The sequence below is a fragment of the Pongo abelii genome, chromosome 9 (assembly GCF_028885655.2).
Source record: "Pongo abelii isolate AG06213 chromosome 9, NHGRI_mPonAbe1-v2.0_pri, whole genome shotgun sequence".
NCBI lineage: Eukaryota > Metazoa > Chordata > Mammalia > Primates > Hominidae > Pongo > Pongo abelii.
In genome coordinates, this window is record NC_071994.2 from 129123014 (window position 1) to 129144198 (window position 21185).

The 21185-nt window shown below is 40.2% G+C and overlaps 1 long non-coding RNA gene across 1 annotated transcript in view; it reads left to right on the forward strand.

Moving 5' to 3' along the window:
- LOC134759435 (uncharacterized) overlaps positions 1-18083 on the forward strand; it is a 34559-nt gene extending 16476 nt beyond the window's left edge. Inside the window, exons 2-3 of the long non-coding RNA XR_010135614.1 lie at positions 15658-15755; positions 17097-18083. This is a non-coding gene — a long non-coding RNA (uncharacterized LOC134759435). The remainder of the gene's footprint in view (positions 1-15657; positions 15756-17096) is intronic.
- Positions 18084-21185: the final 3102 nt, after the last annotated feature.

Here is a 21185-nt window from a genome sequence, read left to right on the forward strand (position 1 = left end):
ATCTACATCTGATTGGTGTACCTGAAAGTGATTGGGAGAATGGAACCAAGTTGGAAAACACTCTGCAGGATATTATCCAGGAGAACCTCCCCAACCTAGCAAGGCTGACCAACATTCAAATTCAGGAAATACAGAGAATGCCACAAAGATACTCCTCGAGAAGAGCAACTCCAAGACACATAATTGTCAGATTCACCAAAGTTGAAATGAAGGAAAAAATGTTAAGGGCAGCCAGAGAGAAAGTTCGGGTTACTCACAAAGGTAAGCCTATCAGACTAACAGCGGATCTCTTGGCAGAAACTCTACAAGCCAGAAGAGAGTGGGGGCCAATATTCAACATTCTTAAAGAAAAGAATTTTCAACCCAGAATTTCATATTCAGCTAAACTAAGCTTCATAAGTGAAGGAGAAATAAAATCCTTTACAGACAAGCAAATGCTGAGAGATTTTGTCACCACCAGGCCTGCCTTACAAGAGCTCCTGAAGGAAGCACTAAACATGGAAAGGAACAACCAGTACTAACCACTGCAAAAACATGCCAAATTGTAAAGACCATCGATGCTAGGAAGAAAATGCATCAACTAACGAGCAAAATAACCAGCTAACATCATAATGACAGGATCAAATTCACACATAACAATATTAGCCTTAAATGTAAATGGGCTAAATGTCCCAATTAAAAGACACAGACTGGTAAATTGGATAAAGAGTCAAGACCGATAAGTGTGCTGTATTCAAAAGACCCATCTCATGTGCAGAGACACACATAGGCTCAAAATAAAGGGATGGAGGAAGATCTACCAAGCAAAAGGAAAACAAAAAAAAAGCAGGGGCTGCAATTCTAGTCTCTGATAAAACAGACTTTAAACCAACAAAGATCAGAAGAGACTAAGAAGGCCATTACATAATGGTAAAGGGATCAATTCAACAAGAAGAGCCAACTCTCCTAAATATATATGCACCCAATACAGGAGCACAAAGATTCATAAAGCAAGTCCTTAGAGACCTACAAAGAGACTTAGACTCCCACACAATAATAATGGGAGACTTTAACACCCCACTGTCAACATTAGACACATCACGAGACAGAAAGTTAACAAGGATATCCAGGAATTGAACTCAGCTCTGCACCAAGCAGACCTAATAGACATCTATAGAACTCTCCACCTCAAATCAACAGAATATACATTCTTCTCAGCACCTCATCACACTTATTCCAAAGTTGACCATACAGTTGGAAGTAAAGCACTCCTCATCAAATGTAAAAAACAGAAATTATAACAAACTGTCTCTCAGACCACAGTGCAATCAAACTAGAACACAGGATTAAGAAATTCACTCAAAACCGCTCAACTACATGGAAACTGAACAACGTTCTTCTGAATGACTACTGGGTACATAATGAAATGAAGGCAGAAATGAAGATGTTCTTTGAAATGAATGAGAACAAAGCACAACATACCAGAATCTCTGGGACACATTTAAAGCAGTGTGTAGAGGGAAATTTATAGCACTAAATGCCCACAAGAGAAAGCAGGAAAGATCTAAAATTAACACCCTAACATCACAATTAAACTAAAGAGCTTCTGCACAGCAAAGGAAACTACCATCAGAGTGAACAGGCAACCTACAAAATGGGAGAAAATTTTTGCAACCCACTCATCTGACAAAGAGCTAATATCCAGAATCTACAATGAACTCAAACAAATTTACAAGAAAAAAACAAACAACCCCATCAAAAAGTGGGCTAAGGACATGAACAGACACTTCTCAAAAGAAGACATTTATGCAGCCAAAAAACACAAGAAAAAATGCTCACCATCACTGGCCATCAGAGAAATGCAAATCAAATCCACAATGAGATACCATCTCACACCAGTTAGAATGGCAATCATTAAAAAGTCAGGAAACAACAGGTGCTGGAGAGGATGTGGAGAAATAGGAACAGTTTTACACTGTTGGTGGGACTGTAAACTAGTTCAACCATTGTGGAAGTCAGTGTGGAGATTCCTCAAGGATCTAGAACTAGAAATACCATTTGACCCAGCCATCCCATTACTGGGTATATACCCAAAGGACTATAGATCATGCTGCTATAAAGACACATGCACACGTATGTTTATTGCGGCATTATTCACAATAGCAAAGACTTGGAACCAACCCAAATGTCCAACAATGATAGACTGGATTAAGAAAATGTGGCACATATACACCATGGAATACTATGCAGCCATAAAAAATGATGAGTTCATGTCCTTTGTAGAGACATGGATGAAATTGGAAATCATCATTCTCAGTAAACTATAGCAAGAACGAAAAACCAAACACCGCATGTTCTCACTCATAGGTGGGAATTGAACAATGAGAACACATGGACACAGGAAGGGGAACATCACACTCTGGGGACAGTTGTGGGGTGGGGGGAGTGGGGAGGGATAGCATTGGGAGATATACCTAATGCTAGATGACGAGTTAGTGGGTGCAGCGCACCAGCATGGCACATGTATACATATGTAACTAACCTGCACATTGTGCACATGTACCCTAAAACCTAAAGTATAATAATAAATAAATAAATAAATAAAATAAAAAAACTAGAGAAGCAAAAGCAAACACATTCAAAAGCTAGCAGAAGGCAGGAAATAACTAAGATCAGAGCAGAACTGAAGGAGATAGAGACACAAAAAACCCTTCAAAAGAATCAATGAATCCAGGAGCTGGTTTTTTGAAAAGATCAACAAAATTCATAGACTACTAGCAAGACTAATAAAGAAAGAAATAGAGAAGAATCAAATAAAAAATGATAAAGGGGATATCACCACCAATCCCACAGAAATACAAACTACCATCAGAGAATACTATAAACACCTCTACACAAATAAACTAGAAAATCTAGAAGAAATGGATAAATTCCTGGACACATACACCCTCCCAAGACTAAACCAGGAAGAAGTTGAATCCCTGAATAGACCAATAACAGGCTCTGAAATTGAGGCAATAATTAATAGCCTACCAACCAGAAAAAGTCCAGGACCAGACGGATTCACAGCCAAATTCTACAAGAGGTACAAAGAGGAGCTGGTACCATTCCTTCTGAAACCATTCCAATCAATAGAAGAAGAGGGAATACTCCCTAACTCATTTTATGAGGCCAGCATCATCCTGATACCAAAGCCTGGCAGAGACAACAGAAAAAGAGAATTTTAGACCAATAGCCCTGATGAACATCGATGCAAAAATCCTCAATAAAATACTGGCAAACCGAATCCAGCAGCACATCAAAAAGCTTATCCACCATGATCAAGTTGGCTTCATCCCTGGGATGCAAGGCTGGTTCAAAATATGAAAATCAATAAATGTAATCCAGCATACAAACAGCACCAAAGACAAAAACCACACGATTATCTCAATAGAGGCAGAAAAGGCCTTTGACAAAATTCAACAGCCCTTCATGCTAAAAACTCTCAATCAACTAGGTATTGATGGGGCATATCTCAAAATAATAAGAGCTATTTATGACAAACCCACAGCCAATATCATACTCAATGGGCAAAAACTGGAAGCATACCCTTTGAAAACTGGCACAAGACATGGATGCCCTCTCTCACCACTCCTATTCAACATAGTGTTGGAAGTTCTGGCCAGGGCAATCAGGCAGGAGAAAGAAATAAAGGGTATTCAATTAGGAAAAGAGGAAGTCAAATTGTCCCTGTTTGCAGACGACATGATTGTATATTTAGAAAACCCCATCGTCTCAGCCCAAAATCTCTTTAAGCTGATAAGCGACTTCAGCAAAGTCTCAGGATACAAAATCAACGTGCAAAAATCACAAGCATTCTTATACACCAATAACAGACAAACAGAGAGCCAAATCATGAGTAAACTCCCATTCACAGTTGCTTCAAATAGAATAAAATACCTAGGAATCCAACTTACAAAGGATATGAAGGACCTCTTCAAGGAAAACTACAAACCACTGCTCAACAAAATAAAAGAGGACACAAACAAATGGAAGAACATTCCATGCTCATGGATAGGAAGAATCAATATCGTGAAAATGGCCATACTGCCCAAGGTAATTTATAGATTCAATGCCATCCCCATCAAGCTACCAATGACTTTCTTCACAGAATTGGAAAAAACTACTTTAAAGTTCATATGGAACCAAAAAAGAGCCCGCATTGCCAAGACAATCCTAAGCCAAAAAAACAAAGCTGGAGGCATCATGCTACCTGACTTCAAGCTATACTCAAGGCTACAGTAACCAAAACAGCATGGTACTTGTACCAAAGCAGAGATATAGCCCAATGGAACAGAACAGAGCCCTCAGAAATAATACCACACATCTACAACCATCTGATCTTTGACAAACCTGAAAAAAACAAGAAATGGGGAAAGGATTCCCTATTTAATAAACGGTGCTGGGAAAACTAGTTAGCCATATGTAGAAAGCTGAAATTGGATCCCTTCCTTACACCTTAATTCAAGATGGATTAAAGACTTAAATGTTAGACCTAAAACCATAAAAGCCCTAGAAGAAAACCTAGGCAATACCATTAAGGACATAGGCATGGGCAAGGACTTCATGACTAAAACACCAAAAGCAATGGCAACAAAAGCCAAAATTAACAAATGGGATCTAATTAAACTAAAGAGCTTCTGCACAGCAAAAGAAATTACCATCAGAGTGAACAGGCAACCTACAGAATAGGAGAAAAATTTTGCAATCTACTCATCTGACAAAGGGCTAATATCCAGAATCTACAAAGAACTTACACAAATTTAGAAGAAAAAATCAAACAACCCCATCAACAAGTGAGTGAAGGATATGAACAGTCACTTCTCAAAGGAAGACATGCAGCCAACAGACTCATAAAAAATGCTCTTCATCACTGGCCATCAGAGAAATGCAAATCAAAACCACAATGAGATACCATCTCACACCAGTTAGAATGGTGATCATTAAAAAGTCAGGAAACAACAGGTGCTGGAGAGGATGTGGAGAAATAGGAACACTTTTATACTGTTGGTGGGACTGTAAACTAGTTCAACCATTGTGGAAGACAGTGTGGCAATTCCTCAAGGATCTAGAACTAGAAATACCATTTTACCCAGCCTTTACTGGGTATATACCCAAAGGATTATAAATCATGCTGCTATAAAGACACATACACACGTGTGTTTATTGCAGCACTATTCACAGTAGCAAAGACTTGGAACCAACCCAAATGTCCATCAGTGATAGACTGGATTAAGAAAATGTGGCACATATATACCATGGAATACTATGCAGCCATAAAAAATGATGAGTTCATGTCCTTTGTAGGGACATGGATGAAGCTGGAAACCATCATTCTCAGCAAACTATCGCAAGGACAGGAAACCAAACACCACATGTTCTCACTCATAGGTGGGAATTTAGCAATGAGAACACTTGGACACAGGATGGGGAACATCACACACCGGGGCCTGTCGTGGGGTAGGGGGAGGGGGAAGGGAGAGCATTAGGAGATATACCTAATGTAAATGACAAGTTAATGGGTGCAGCACACCAATATGGCATATGTATACATATGTAACAAACCTGCACATTGCGCACATGTATCCTAGAACTTAAAGTATAATTTAAAAAAAATAATTATTCACCATGATTAAGTAGGATTTATCCCAGAGAAGCAAGGATGAGTCAACATACACAAACCAATTAATGTAATATACCATATCAACAGAATGAAAGATAAAAATCCTATGATCATCTCAATAAATGCAGAAAAACCATTTGACAAGATTTAACACTATTTCATCACAAAAACTCTCAACAGATTAGATGTAGAGGGAATGTACCACAACACAATAAAGCCATATGTGACAAATCTGGAGCTACCATCATTCTCAATGGTGAAAAGTTTTAAGCTTTTCCTCCAAGATTGGGTCAAAACAAGGATGCCCACTCTCACCATTTCTTTTCAACATGGTACTGGAATTTCTAGCAAAAGAAATTAGGCAAGAGAAAGAAGTAAAAGGCATCCTAATTTCTTTAAAAAAAAAAAAAAGGAGGAAGTGAAATTGTCTCTATTTGCTGATGACATAATTTTATGGAAAACTACAGATTCTACAAAAAAACTTATAGAACTAATACATGAATTCAACAAAGTTGCAAGATACAAAATCAACATACAAAAATGAGTAGCATTTCTATATACTAAAAATGAACTATCTAAAAGAGAAATTAATGGGAAATAATCCTATTTAAAATAGCAACAAAAAATTAAATATGTAGGTGTAAGTTTAACCAAGGAAGTAAAAAATCTATATACTGAAAACTATAAAACACTGATGAAAGAAATTAAAGAAAACAAAAAAAGGAAATCTATCCCATATTCAGGGATTAGAAGTGTATTGTAGGCTGGGCGTGGTGGCTCACACCTGTAATCCCAGCACTTTGGGAGGCCAAGGCGGGCAGATCACAAGGTCAGGAGTTCAAGAACAGCCTGGCCAATATGGTGAAACCCCATCTCTACTAAAAATACAAAAATTAGCTAGGCGTGGTGGCAGGTGCCTGTAATCCCAGCTACTTGGGAGGCTGAAGTCTCCAAGGAACGCTAAGTTTCCTCCCTGTCGTGAGAGACATGAAGTGAACTTAGTTTCGAGAGATGGAGGCTGGATGGCCCTCAGGGGCTGACCCACAGGGTGTCGAACTTTGGGATATAGCAGAGAGAGAGCTTGGCACGGCTTGTTATCCCAGGCTGTGGAATCCTGGAAAAGAGCTTTCAACCATACAGCCCATGCCTGGTCAACTGGAGGACCATCCTAGTGGAAAGGGGACAATCTGGGCCTCTGGCCTGCTGTGGGCACAAGCATAACAATTCCTTTTGTTTAAAGTGTGGACAGAATGCTTGATCCATTCCAACCAGGCATTCGCATCTTTATATCCTGTCTCAATTGCCAAAGTTTATTAGTTTTCTTACATACCAAGCAACTATCTGTAACTTGTTTGGCCAGGATACAAATTCATATACACCCATAACCTCTGAGAACTGCATCACACAAGGCCTGGGGTCCCCAGTGGGTCCCTTGATGTAGTTGGGATAAGATTTCCCTCATCATTTCTCTCTGGTCTGGCAATATCCATTTTCTGTCTGAATTCTCTTTAATGCCTATTTTTATTAGTTTTTATTTTTCAGTGGAAGAGAAAATGGGGATTACGGTAGGAGGAGGAAAGTGGAGAGTTAAGTGGAAAATAGGCATTTTAGAGGAGACAGCAGCCTGTTTGGCATGTGATCTGCTAGGTTATTTCTTTGACTTTCAAAAGAAAGGCCTTTCTGGTGTCCAGGAACATGGACAATAGCTATGTCTTCCAGCAACTGAAGGTTATTCAATACTTGGGTGATTAGCTCCTTGTGAACAAGGTCTTGACCTTCACTATTAATGAGACCTCATTCAGTCCAAATTTTTCCAAATGTATGAGCCACTCCAAAGGCGTACTTAGAATCGGTATAGATGGTTCATTCCTGGTTCTGTAAGTACTTTAAGGCTTGGCTGAGTGCAAACATGTTTGAGCAGACCACTTATTAGGCAATTTTCCTGACTCTATTTCTACAAGAGTTTCTCCATCAATTACTGAATGCCCATTGTGTCTTTTTCCCTCAATCACCCGGGAGGAACCATCTATAAACAAGTGTCATCCTGTCCTGAAGGGAGTTTCTCCTAGGTCTGGTCAGATTTTTGTATGGTAATCAATTAAATCTAAACATGTGTGCTCTCTCTTTAGCTTTGGATCCCCTGTTAGGAAACCTGCTGGATTAAGTGAATTATCAGTGGTTAATGTTAAATCATCTTTTTCTAACAGAATGGACTCATACATTAAGATTCTTGAGTCAGTAAGCCATCTCCCTGCCTTCTGGTTTAAGGCAGTTCTAACTTGGTGAGACATACTGTCAATTTTCCTCCAAAGGTTAACTTTCTACTTTCTTCAACTAATACTGCTGTAGCAGCAATGGATTGGATGCATTGAGGCCATCCACAAGTAACCAGATCTAAGACTTTTGGCAGCAAGACCGCGGGCTGCCGACAGCCTCTGTGTTCTTGAGTAAGCACTCCTAACGCTCCTCCATTGTTCACATTGACAAAAAGGTGGAATGGCTTCTCTAGGGAAGGTAAGGCTAAAACAGGGGTGGTTATGAGTCTTTTTTCAGCTCTTTGACCTGATCAACTTCCTCAGGAGTCCACAGGAGATGGTCAGGCTTCTCCTGGGCAAGTTTTTGATATAACAGTTTACTGTATAGTGCATATGTGTCAATGCATAAGCAGCAGTATCCAACTAACCCTAAAAATTTCCTGAGTTTTTGTTTAGTTTGAGGCAAGGGTAGGGACACGATTCACTCAACTCATTCAGGCCCTATTCTTCACTTGCCTGCGCTTATTAAGTGGCCTAAATATTTAACATCAGGCTCTACATACTGAAGCTTTCCTTTTGAGACTCATAGCCCCTTGAACTGCAGATGGTTAAGAATATGTGTAGAGAAGTCAGTTACCTTCTTTATGTCTTCACCAGATATACGAATATCATCCATGTACTGGAGCAAGCATATTTGCTTTGGGATGACCACTTTTTCTAATACTTGTTCTAAAATTTGGCCAAAAAGATTAGGAGAGTCTGTCTTGGGGCAAGACTGTCCATCGAGGAGATGGACAAACAGAGGAGTGAGCAGCCCCTGAATTGACTAAAAAGGTGACAAGCTCATGTTTAGGTCCTACCTCCAAATTTATCAAGGGCTCCCGGTGGGACTCAAGATAAAAGAGACAGAGCCCCTGACCCCCCTATTCTTCCTCGAAAGTCATGAGTGGAAGGGCTTCTTTCTCCTTTCTTAGTTTGGGACATTCTCTCTTGAAGTGACCTGTTCTTCTGCATTGGTAGCACCTATCTTACACTTCCTCCCTCTCAGTTCTGGGATTCTTTGACCTTGCTGCCCCACACCCTTTAGGGGGCCTGATAAACCCCTTCGTCTTAGTCCTCCAGATGGAGGCTGGGGTCCTTTAGAAGAGGGTTTGGACCCTTTATAGTTTCTGGCTCCCTGGAAGTTCCGTTTAGAAGCACATGGGTTTGGAGCCATCTGTTGGAAGGTGGATAACATAAGTTTTGTCTTTTGTTTCTGCTTTTCTTCATCTCTCCTCACATATAACTTTTGAACTTCCCTGAGAAGTTCACTTAGGGGCCAGTTTACCCAATTTTCTATCTTTTGTAATTTTTTTGAAATGTCTGACCAACTTTTAATGACAAATTGGAGTTTTAACATTCCTTGCCCAAGGGGATCATCCAAATTGAAGCCTGCATATTGTCTCATTTGCTCCTTCAGTCTGTCTAGGAATCTCATAGGCCCTTTATCCTTTTCCTGTTGTATATCAAATGCTTTAGAAAGATTTTGGGTTCGGGGTACTGATTCCCAAATTCCTTTTATTATCATCTCTCTTAGGTCCTGCATGTTTTCCCGGTGATCTGCATTGTTATTGTCCCACTGGGGGTCTCGGGCAGGGAATTTCTGTTCCGTGGTAGGAACGTTTTGACCAGGAGGATGCTCATGTTCCCAAACTACCATAGCAGCCCTATGAATCATACTCCTTTCTTCCCCTGAAAAGAGGATGCCCAAGATGGACATTAACTTGACCCAAGTGTATAACTGAGGTCCTAAGAATTGATCAATTTGATCTGATGCTCCGTAAGGGTCATCTAGTGGTGGCTTAAGCTCCTTTTTTAAGTTCTGGACTTCTGAACTGGTTAAGGGAGCATTTATAAAGCCAATGGCTCCCTCTCCTTTTGGTACCTCTTTTAAGGGAAAGAGAGTCAAGGCTGACTCCTTAGGTGCAGAGGGAAATGGGAAATTCTGATTATATTTTTTACAATGTTCTACTTCATGCTAGAGTCCTTTTAGAGAGGGGTATTTAGGTTGGGAGGGAACAGGCTCTTGGGATGGTAATTCCCAAGAGTCAGGGTTATAAGAAGGAGGGATAACGTGAACAGAGGAAGGATTTGGAATGGAATCTGAGGCAGCAGCAGCTGTCTGAGGGGAAAGATTGGGGACACTGAGCAGGGGTAGATGGTCTAGGGGGTCCCATGTGCTGGAGTCTTTAGGCATGGGAACTGGCTCCTCTGACTTTTCATTTTGAGGTGCAAGGTTGGGCTCTTCCCTAGTTGTTTTTAAGGAAAAAAGGAGGACAGGTCCCTGCCTCCAACAAAGACCTGCTCTTCTTGAGAAACTGGACTTTTATCATTAACATATTGAATTAGAAGCTAGCATATTACATTCTCATTCCACCCAAACTTTGGCCAGAAGATTGAGGGTTTGAGGATGGGGCCCTGAGTCCAAATAAAACAACAATATTTTATCATTTGTTGTTTCTTCTTATGTTTAGTCCCTTCATTATCCTTCCAGTATTTTAACATGAGACCTAGGGGGCTATAAAGGGGAATATCCTTATTACCATCTTTATCCTTCTTGCTCCCTGTCTTGCTTGGGGTATTTCCCACACTGGGTCCTGGTTAGGCTCAATCTCTCGTATTAGAGATGTCTCGCCTATCCTTCTCTGGAGGCTTGCTGGGGCCATTAGACTCAATCGCGCATATTAGAGATGTCTCACCTATCCTTTAGCCCCACCTGCTGGGGGCTCCTTGCATTCATGCACACTTTCAACCCCCAGAATAACCCCACCACCAGGGAAGTATTTTGTTGTCCCTGCGACATTTCTTACCTTGGTCTGTGCACAGAGTTACCTGGTCGCAGCGGTATGTGAGGATCCTTTCCCCCATGTTGCCAGCTGGTTTTTTCTGCATTGCTGAGAGTCTGGGTTTATTCCTCACACCAGGTGGGTCTTGATTCCTTACCCCTGAAGCCACTGCGACAAGGCAGTGGGCATGCCTCCTCACGGGAGAGATCTAGACCCTCCCCAGAAGAGAATGGGAATCCTGGACGAGCTCTCAAATTTGTCTTTGTATTTCAGTGCTGCAAAAGTGATAGCACTCAAGCATAAATTTTCTCAGCAAGGCAATTTACTTCTATAGAAGGGTGCATCTCACAGATGGAGCAATGGCAAGAGCACACCTGAACAAAGAAGGAGAAGGGGGTCTTATCCCTGATGCAGGTAGCCCCTACTGCTGTCTCGTTCCCCTATTGGCTAGGGTTGAACCACACAGTTTAAGCTAATTCTGACTGGCTATTTTAAAGAGAGCAGGGGTATGAACCAGAGTGGTGGGGTGAGCAGTTTTGGCGGGAAGGATGGTTACAGAACAGGTGACTAAAGGTGACTCAGGTCAGAGCAGGTGACCAGGGGTGACTCAGGACAAAGCAAGTGACCAGGGGTGACTCAGGGCAGAGTAGGTGAGCAGGGGAACAGATGTGAACTACTGATTAGAACTGGTGTAAAAGGTTGTTTACTGAAACTAGGGGCAAGGAGATGAGGAGAATGAGGAAGTTAAACTTTAAAATGGAGAACAAAGAACTGAACATACTGACATACTGATTCTTTGAAGAGAAATTTAGAATTCACTGTATTTAACATCAGCAAACCAAATTCAACAACACATTGAAAAGATAATACACCATGATCAAGTGACTTTTATACCAGAAATGCATGAATGGTTCAACATATGCAAATCAACAAATAAGATACATCACATAAACAGAATTAAGAACAAAAATCATATGATCATCTAATAGATGCTGAAAAAGCATTTGATAAAATTAAGCATCCCTTTATCATAAAAACCCTCACCAAACTAGGCATCAAAGGAACATACATCAAAATAATAAGAGTCACATATAATAAACTCATAGCCAACATCATACCAAATGGGAAAAAGTTGAAAGCATTCCCTCTAAGAACTGGAACAAGACAAAGTTGCCTACTTTCACCACTCTTATTCATCATGGTACTGGAAGTCCTCACCAAAGCAATCAGACAACAGAAAAATATAAAGGACATCCAAATTGAAAAAGAGAAAGTCAAATTATCCCTGTTCACTGACGATATAATCTTATATTTGGAAATCCCTAAAGACTCCACCAAAAATCTCTTAGATTTGATAAATGAATTCAGTTAAAGTTTAAGGATACAAAATTAATGTACAGATATCAGCACCATTTCTATACACCAGTAATGTTCTAGCCAAAGGTATCAGTCAAAATAATATTAATAATTTTTTAAAGTAAAACCTTCTGCTCTAAAAAACATACTGTTAAGTATAAGAAAGGACAAACTATAGACTGAGAGAAAATATTTCCCAAAAAGGACTGAATATATTTCCTGACTATGTAATAAATTATATATTTATATATTTATATTTAATTTATAAAACTATATATACAATGAATTATATATTTCTTGAATATATAATGAATTCTCATAACCTAATAACAATAAGACAAACACCGCAAAAAAATTTATTTAAAGGGAATAATATAGGCGTTAAGAAATTATTTAGGCAGATAGTGAGGGTACAGGAGTCCTTGGTAAGGTTTTGCTTTTAATAGAAAGCAGCCCCCAAATCATTTCTTTTCTAACAGAAAGTAGCCTGAAAAATCAAGCTGCAAGCATAGATAAGCAAGCTGGAAGCTTGCACAGGTGAATCCTGGCAGCTATGCCAAAAGCCAGGTATATACAACATAGAGGTTTTCTTCTCCCTTCTCCTTGTCGCCATGTGTGCCGGTGTCATGGCACCGGCCAGGTGGAAACCACATCTGCCTAATAAAAGAAAGATTAGGGTGGGATGGCCAGCCTCTTTGTGGACTATGTAAATGGCACACTCGGTCTAACCAAACCCCTGGGCACTATGTAAATCAGATACTGCCTCCTCAAGCCCTCTATAAAACCAGCCGCTTCCCACCGCAACCCGGGAGATCCCTTCGGAAACCCCCTCCCTCTACACAGGGGAGCTTTCCTCTTGTTTCTTTCACTTATTAAACTTTCTGCTCTTAAACCCATTCCGTGTGTGTCCACATCTTCGTTTTCCTTAGCGCGAGACAACGAACCTCAGTTATTTCCCCAGACAAACAACACCACTTCATTGTGGGGACTCGCCCAGGATCAGAATCAGAACAGAAGGTATATTCATCAGAGGGGTGAGTATAGGTGCAGAACTTAACTTTCAACTCTGTCCTTTCATTTGGAGGCTCTCGACTCCACCTTAAATTCAAATCAAACAATGGGCATCCTATAGCCACCTAAATGCTAATAGGGCGGCCGCCATCCTGGAAGTCTCGGATGTTAGGCTTGCTTGGGAGAACATCGAGAACTTCTCAATACTCACGGGTCATTGAGAATGTTGGCCGTGCTTCTCGAACCAGTTTTCTCTCACAGAGGACCTAGCCGTCGTGTGGGGCTAGAAAAGGTCCTGAAGCAACTGAAGATTTCTGGCCAGGGTTACACCCTGGTGTTATCTGAAGGCTTCTGGGCTGACCCCGCCTCCAACTGCCCGGCTGGGTGTCCACAACGGGATCTACAGCTGTCCTACCGCAAAATTTCCTCCTTTCCTATCGGTAAATGCCATGTCTCCTATCCACTCTGTGTATGCAGTGTTTGAGAATCTTTACAGTTCAGGGAAATAGTCCTGTTAGGAAAGATTAGCGAATGCCATAGTAACTGAGAATATAGCACAAGGGAATGCTGTTTTCTGTCATTTTCTAAGAGCAAAGAGCCTTTCTCAATAAGCATTTCTCCCTCTACCCTTCCTCTGGGAAGCGCACTGTATCTCTAGGTCAACGTCGCCACCTAGTGGAATAGGAATCCTCTCCATGAGGCACAGCGTTGGTCCATTGCTGTAACACTCTGGCCTCCCAATTCTCCTCCCTTTTTGCACCCCTATACTAGAGACCAGGCTTTATGCCCTTTCTGTGAATGGGAAAACTCTGCCTTCAACAATTAGGAGTAAATTGTCCTTCAAAGCCAAATTTTAGTTCTGATACTGTCCCATCAGCAGGAAAACAGCCATTAGGTCCCTACGTTCTTTTAAGGTACACATTCTGCCCCCAGTTAAAACAGTACTTAATTAGTAAGGAGATTTTAAATCCAGAAGTTCACCAGAACCATTCTCTAAGGGTAAACCATTCTCTAAACACCTGAGATTGGGTAATTTAGAAAGAAAAGAGGTTTATTTAGCTCATGGTTCTGCAGGCTTGGAAGTTCAAGGACATGGCCACCCTGGCTTCTGGTGAGGGTGTCATAACATGGCAGACAAGGTCAAAAGAGAAGAGAACAGGTACAAAGAGAGAAAACCTGAAGAACATCTGGACTTTATAACAACCCACTCTTATGGGAACTAATCCATTCCTGTGTTGCCAGAGTGAGAATGCAAAGCCATTTCATGAGAGATCCACCCCCAAAACCCAAACTCTTCCCACTACGTCCCACAGCCCAATATCACCACATAGGGGATCAAATTTCAACATGAGTTTTGGTGGAGACAAACAAACCATATCCAAACCATATCCACCTTATACAAAAATTAACTCAGGATGGATCACAGACTTAAATATACAAAATGTAAAACTATGTAAAACTTTTAGAAAAAAAGGAGAAAATTTTGGGGATTTAGAACTAAGTAAAGAGTTCTTAGACTTGCCACTAAATGTATGATCCATAAAAGGAAAAATTAATTAATTGGACTTAATAAATTTTAAAACTTTTGCTTGGTGAAAGGCTCTATTAAGGGCATAAAAATACAACCTATAGACCAGGAGAAAATATTTTTATACCACCTATTTGGCAAAAGAGTAATATCTAGAATATATAAAGAACTCTGAAAATTCAACATTAAAAAAATAAATAATACAACTGGAAAATTAGCAAAAGACATGAAAACAGTTCACTAAAGAGAATATTCAAATAACAAATGCATGAAAAGATTTTCAACATTATTAGCTACATTGAATTTAATGTAGATTAAAACCACAATGAAATGTTACTACATACCTAGAGGGTGGCTGAAATTAAAAACTAACAATACCAAATGCTGGTGAGGATGCACAAAAACTGCATCATTCATACACCACTGATGGGAATGTAAAATGTACATGAAAATAAATTAGTTTGGCAGTTTCTTTTAAAACTAAACATGCAACTACCATAGAGCCAGGCAATTGTGCTCTTAAGCATTTATTCCAGAGAAATGAAAACATACTCACACAAAAATCTGTATGTGAATGTTTATAGTAACACTGTTCAAAATTGCAAAAAAAAATGGAAATAATCCAGATGTCCCCCAGCAGGTAAATGTTTAAACAAACTGTGATACATCCATGCCATGGAATACTGCTCAACAATGGAAAACAACAACAACCTGGATGAATCTCCAGATAATTTTTTGAGTGAAAAAAAAATCCCAAAAAGTTCTATACTGTATGATTCCATTTAAATAGGAAGTCAGGGTGGAAAGACATTGGGTGTGGATATAAAATGGCAACATGAGGGAACTTTGTTCTTTATCTTGACCTTATCAATGTTAATATCCTTGTGTGATATTGCACTGTAGTTTTGCAAGATGTTACCAGTGGAGATAATTGGGTAAAGTGATAGAGGATCTCTTATTTCTAAAAATTTAAGAAGTAAACCAGATACAAAGAAATATGATGTAAAGAAAACCTCATTCACGAGTTCATGTCCTTTGCAGGGTCATGGATGAAGCTGGAAACCATCATCCTCAGCAAACTAACACAAGAACAGAAAACCAAACACTGCATGTTCTCACTCATAAGTGGGAGTTGAACAGTGAGAACACATGGACACAGGAAGGGGAACATCATACATGGGGGCCTGTCAGGGGGTGGGGGGCAAGGGGAGGGAGAGCATTAGGACAAATAACTAATGCATGAGCGGCTTAAAACCTAGATGACGGGTTGATAGGTGCAGCAAACCACTAGGGCACATGTATACCTATGTAACAAACATGCACATTCTGCATGTGTATCCCAAAGCTTAAAGTAAAATTCAAAAAAAAAAAAGAAAAGAAATACAAGAAAACCTCGTTCACCATCTGGCGTGTCTAGTCTTCCTTTTATTTAAAATAGTTGATTCTCAATCCTGGATGTTGCAACTCCCACAGTAGACTTTTGGTGATGTCTGGAGACATTTTTGATGGTCACAGTTGAAAGAGTGCTGCTGCATCTAGTGGGTAGAGGCCAGGAATGCTGCCAAACATCCTAAAATGCACAGAACAGCTCCCATAACAAAGAAGTATCAAGACAAGGCTGGGCGGGTGGCTCACGCCTGTAATCCCAGCACTTTGGGAGGCTGAGGCGAGCAGATCACGAGGTCAGGAGATCAAGACCATCCTGGCTAACACAGTGAACCCCGTCTCTACTAGAAATACAAAAAATTAGCTGGGCGTGGTGGCGGGCGCCTGTAGTCCCAGCTACTCGGGAGGCTGAGGCAGGAGAATGGCGTGAACCCGGGAGGTGGAGCTTGCAGTGAGCCGAGATCACGCCACTGCACTCCATCCTGGGCGACAGAGTGAGACTCCATCTCAAAAATAAAATAAAATAAATAAAATAAAATAAAATAAAAAATAAAAAAGAAGTATCAAGACAAAAACGTCAATAGTGCCGAGGTTGAGAAACCCTGATTTACAACATTAATATCTTTCACTCTGCATCAACATTTACAATATCTGTCCCTCCCAAATGAGGAATCTCATTGATTATTAGTAATTTCAGGACAAGAACTAAGAGAAATAAATTACTAAGTGAAAGGTAGTAACTAAATGTTCTTCTCCTGAGGGATAAAGGCTAAAATTACCAAAAATGAAGATAAAGCAAAATTAATTCAACCAAACTTGATTTTCACTGTACATGCGGCAATACTAGATGTTATGAATAACAACAAATATAAGACATATGGTGCCCCAAAAAGCTTAATATTCTTGAGAGAATAAGACACATATACTTGGAAAAGTAATAACAGTAAGGCAAAATATGAGTAAAAATGCTTAATATGTAAATAAGAATAATTGAAAATAACAAATGAGTTGGCCCTTAAAAAATAGATTTAAGAAGAAAAGAATTTTAGAATGGAAGCAATTAACAATATCTCATTTAACTATTTATTTTGTAGGTGAAGTAGCTGAAACACTGACTAACTTATCCAAATTATGAGAGCAAATTACTGAGACCAGAACTCTAGTCTCCTGATTCCTGATCCTTTGTTGCTGTTTCCTGTATAACACACTGCCTTTGTGATTGCTGGAAAGAGACATAAACAGAGAAGGCTGTGTATGACTATCAGTGGAAATGTACATCAGCTCTTCATCATCATCATCATGTAGCAATGCTAGATGTTGTGAATACTAGATGTTGATTCTCAGTCCTGGATATGTTGACCCCACGGTGGACATTTGGTGATGTCTGGAGAAATTTTTGATTGTTCATCATCATCACAGCTGACATTTGAGTGTTTAGTAAACATATTGGTGAAGGGTTCACATTATGAAATATCAGAAAGTAAGATTGGAAAGGAATGAGCATCTCAAGAAGAAAAGATAAGACTAAACAGAATAGTAACAGTCTCAATCTAAATATTGTAGATATTAAATGACAAAAGCAAGTGCTACAGAAGTTTCAAAGATGTTCAGATTCTGATGGCTTAAGGGTAGTTAGGCATGGCTTGGTAGAAGAGGTGAGTTGGAGCTGAGAATTCAAGAGCTCCATAGGATTTGGAAGGAGATGAAAGGACAATCTAGATAAAGAAGGCAGTATAGGGCACAGAGTTAAATAAACCAAGTGGCGTTCAGGACAGCAAAGAAACAAAACTAGCTAGAGTAGAGGACTTGAGTAGAGGGGAAATAAGACTGAAAAGGCATGATGGCTCCAGATGGTGCAGGAACCCAGGCAAACTGAATTTACTCTGGCAAAGAGAAGTCACTGCAAGTGCTTAAGCAGAATAACTTGATTAAAGTTTTAGGAAGATTCATCTGGCAATGATGTGCGATGGATTGAGCCAAGAGAGATATAAGGGAAGGCAGGGAGCTATTCATCTAGTAAGAATAAGAATAAAGAATAACAATACTATACAATATCTATAATGTATTTAGTTATTATTACTTGGTAGACACTGTGCTAACATGCACTTTTTAATTTAATTTTCACCACAACCCTATAAAGGAAATTGAATTAGTGAACATTTTTTCCCCTCCACTCTCACATACCACTCAACACAACACTTCCCACACCGCATGTGTGGGAATTATTTCCCCACACACCAAGCAATCAGCTCTGCAGTGGACATCAGCTGGGTGTCTTCTAGTTCAATTATGATTCTATATACTTGGAAATAGGGTCAGATCCCACAGGTTGAGGGCTCAGGCCTGCAAGAATTCCCCCCACTTCAGATGCCAGTCACGAGTAGTAGATTGTCACCATACTTCTGACTGGCCAGCAATAAATTGGGAGCCCCTACAACCCCCTCCTTAGATTCAGTTAACTTGCTAGAGCAGCTTACAGAACTCAGGCAAACACTTTACTTACATCAACCCACTAATTATGGAGGATATTACAAAGGATACCGATGAACAGCCAGCTGGAAGAGGTACATAGGGCAAGGCATGTGAGAGGGGGTATGAAGCTTCCATGCCCTCTCTGGGCATGCCACCCTCAAGGAACCTCTATATGTTCAGCTACTCAGAAGCTCCCCACAAGCTATCCTTTTAACTTTTTATGGAAACTTTATTACATAGGCATGATTTATTACACTGGTCATTGGTGATCAACTCAGTCTGCAGCCTCTCTCCCCTCCCTGGTGGCCGGGAGATGGGGCTGAAAGTCCCAACTCTCATCATGCCTTGGTCTTTCTGGTGACCAGCCCCCATCTTGCAACCAGTCATCTCACTAGCATTCAAAAGTCACTCTTATCATTTAAGAGATTTCAAAGGTGAGATTTCTAGCCTGGGTGAGATGTTGTCCAGGCTAGAGTGCAGTGGTAGTGTAGTGATCATAGCTCACTACAGCCTCTACCTCCCATGCTCAAGCGTATTATCCCCATTTTATAAGTGAGAAAATTGAGTCAAAGAGATGCTAAGTAACTTGTCCTTACCACAAACTAGGGAGTAGAGAAGGCAGAATTTGTACCTAGATAATATGACACCATAATATGAGCTTATATTCTTAACTGTGCCATGTAAACAAAGTATGGGAGGCCACTGTTTGGCCTAGCCTCCTGCACGAGGTCCCAAGAGACCAAACCAACCAGAATGAAGTCGTTCACATTAGGTGCCACATAATCAAACTGACCTCTGAAACAGGCCAGTTTTCCAAAAACAGAAGATTCATAGCAGCCAATCAGAAGGAGTACGAATTACCTAAGCTAGCATGATGAGGATGTTCCCTGTTTTAACACTATAAAGGAAAGAAATTTTGAACCGACCAATCTACTTTTTGTTCCATTTCTGCTTTCTTCTACCCTTTTCTGCCTATGAAGCCAAACTCCTCTGCTTACTTCATCTGAACACTCATTCTATTTTATAAAATGAGGTGTTGTTTGATTCTGGAATCACAAATAAAAGCCAATTTGAACTTGAAGCTAAATTTGCTGTAATTGTATCTTTTGATAGTCATGTCCTCCCATATTATTAAATGTGTTACTGAAAGAATCCAAGAATGAAATAATTAGGACTGAACTAGTAATTACTAGCAAAAAGGAAATGGAGAGAAATAAAGCTTAATAATGTAATGTTTATTAGAAAAATGGGGATGAGAAAGAGTAAAAAATGTTTAAGTGTTGGGAGTGATTAATACCACAGATAGAAATGGGAATCGCAAGGTGAATCCAGAGACGAAAGATGAGTAATAAAAATTTCAGATATTTGGGAGGCCGAGGCGGGCGGATCATGAGGTCAGGTAATTGAGACCATCCTGGATAACATGGTGAAACCCTGTCTCTACTAAAAATACAAAAAAATTAGCCAGGCGTGGTGGCAGGCACCTGCAGTCCCAGCTACTTGGGAGGCTGAGGCAGGAGAATGGCGTGAACCCAGAGGGCGGAGTTTGCAGTAAGCTGAGATTGCGCCACTGCACTCCAGCCTGGGCGACAGAGCGAGACTCCGTCTCAAAAAAAATTCAGATATGTTGCATTTGGGAAGATGAAAAGACATCTATGTAGAAATTCTAGAATACAGCTAAGGTAGATATTAGAAACTCAGGAAAGAGGTAAGGATTGGAAATACAGATTTTGAAATTACTCCACATAAAATGGATAGTGGAAGCAACAAAACCATTAAGCTCTCCAAGATTTAAAAAAAAAAAAAAAACACAGAAAGGATCAATACTTGGGATACAGCAATAGTTGAGTGGCAGAAAAGAGGTGGGAGGAGAGCCAGGACAGGATACTCTCAGAGTTCCACGAATGAGAGTTTCAGGAGAAGGCAGTGAACACACTTGGTACCACACAGGCTGCCTTCTTTCATTCTGCACTTTCTCCCTGGAAGACTTTGTTCTTACCCTTTACTTCAACTACATCCACCTATATGCAAATGAGTCATACATCCATATCTCCAGGCCATATGTTTCATCTAAGCTCCATGCTCAGTCCTCATTCTTTTTTACTTCTTAAAAGTAGGCTAAGTAACTTGTCCTTATCACAAACCAGGGAGTAGAGGAGGCAGAATTTCTGCCTAGATAATATGATACCATAATATGAGCTTATATTCTACCTACTTTTATCTCCACCTGGAGGCCCCCAGGGTATCTCAAATTCTACATGCCCAAAATCTAACTCTGCCTCTCACAACGGTTTTCTTCCTGTATTCCCTATCTCAGAAAACAGAATCCAGCTGCACAAACAGGAATCCTATGAATAATCCATGACCTGCCTCTCTTTCACATCCCAACCCCAGTCAATCCATTTCAAGTCATCATGAGTTCTAGCAACTATCTCTATCCCGTTCTTGAAACCTCTGGCTATTATCCTCCTAGCCTAAGCTACCACAGTCTTCCACCTGGAATAATGCAACTAGCTCCCACTTGGACTTCACATACAATCTTCCCCTCTTCAAATCCATTCTCCTCGGTGCCGCCAACAGATCATTTCAAATGCAAATCTGAATATGCGGCCCTTATCTGACTAATTAGCCACGCCCCAACCCTGCTTAAAACACTTCAGTTTCTATAGTTCTTATCAAAATCTCTTGCCTTGGCCTACAGGACCTGCCTG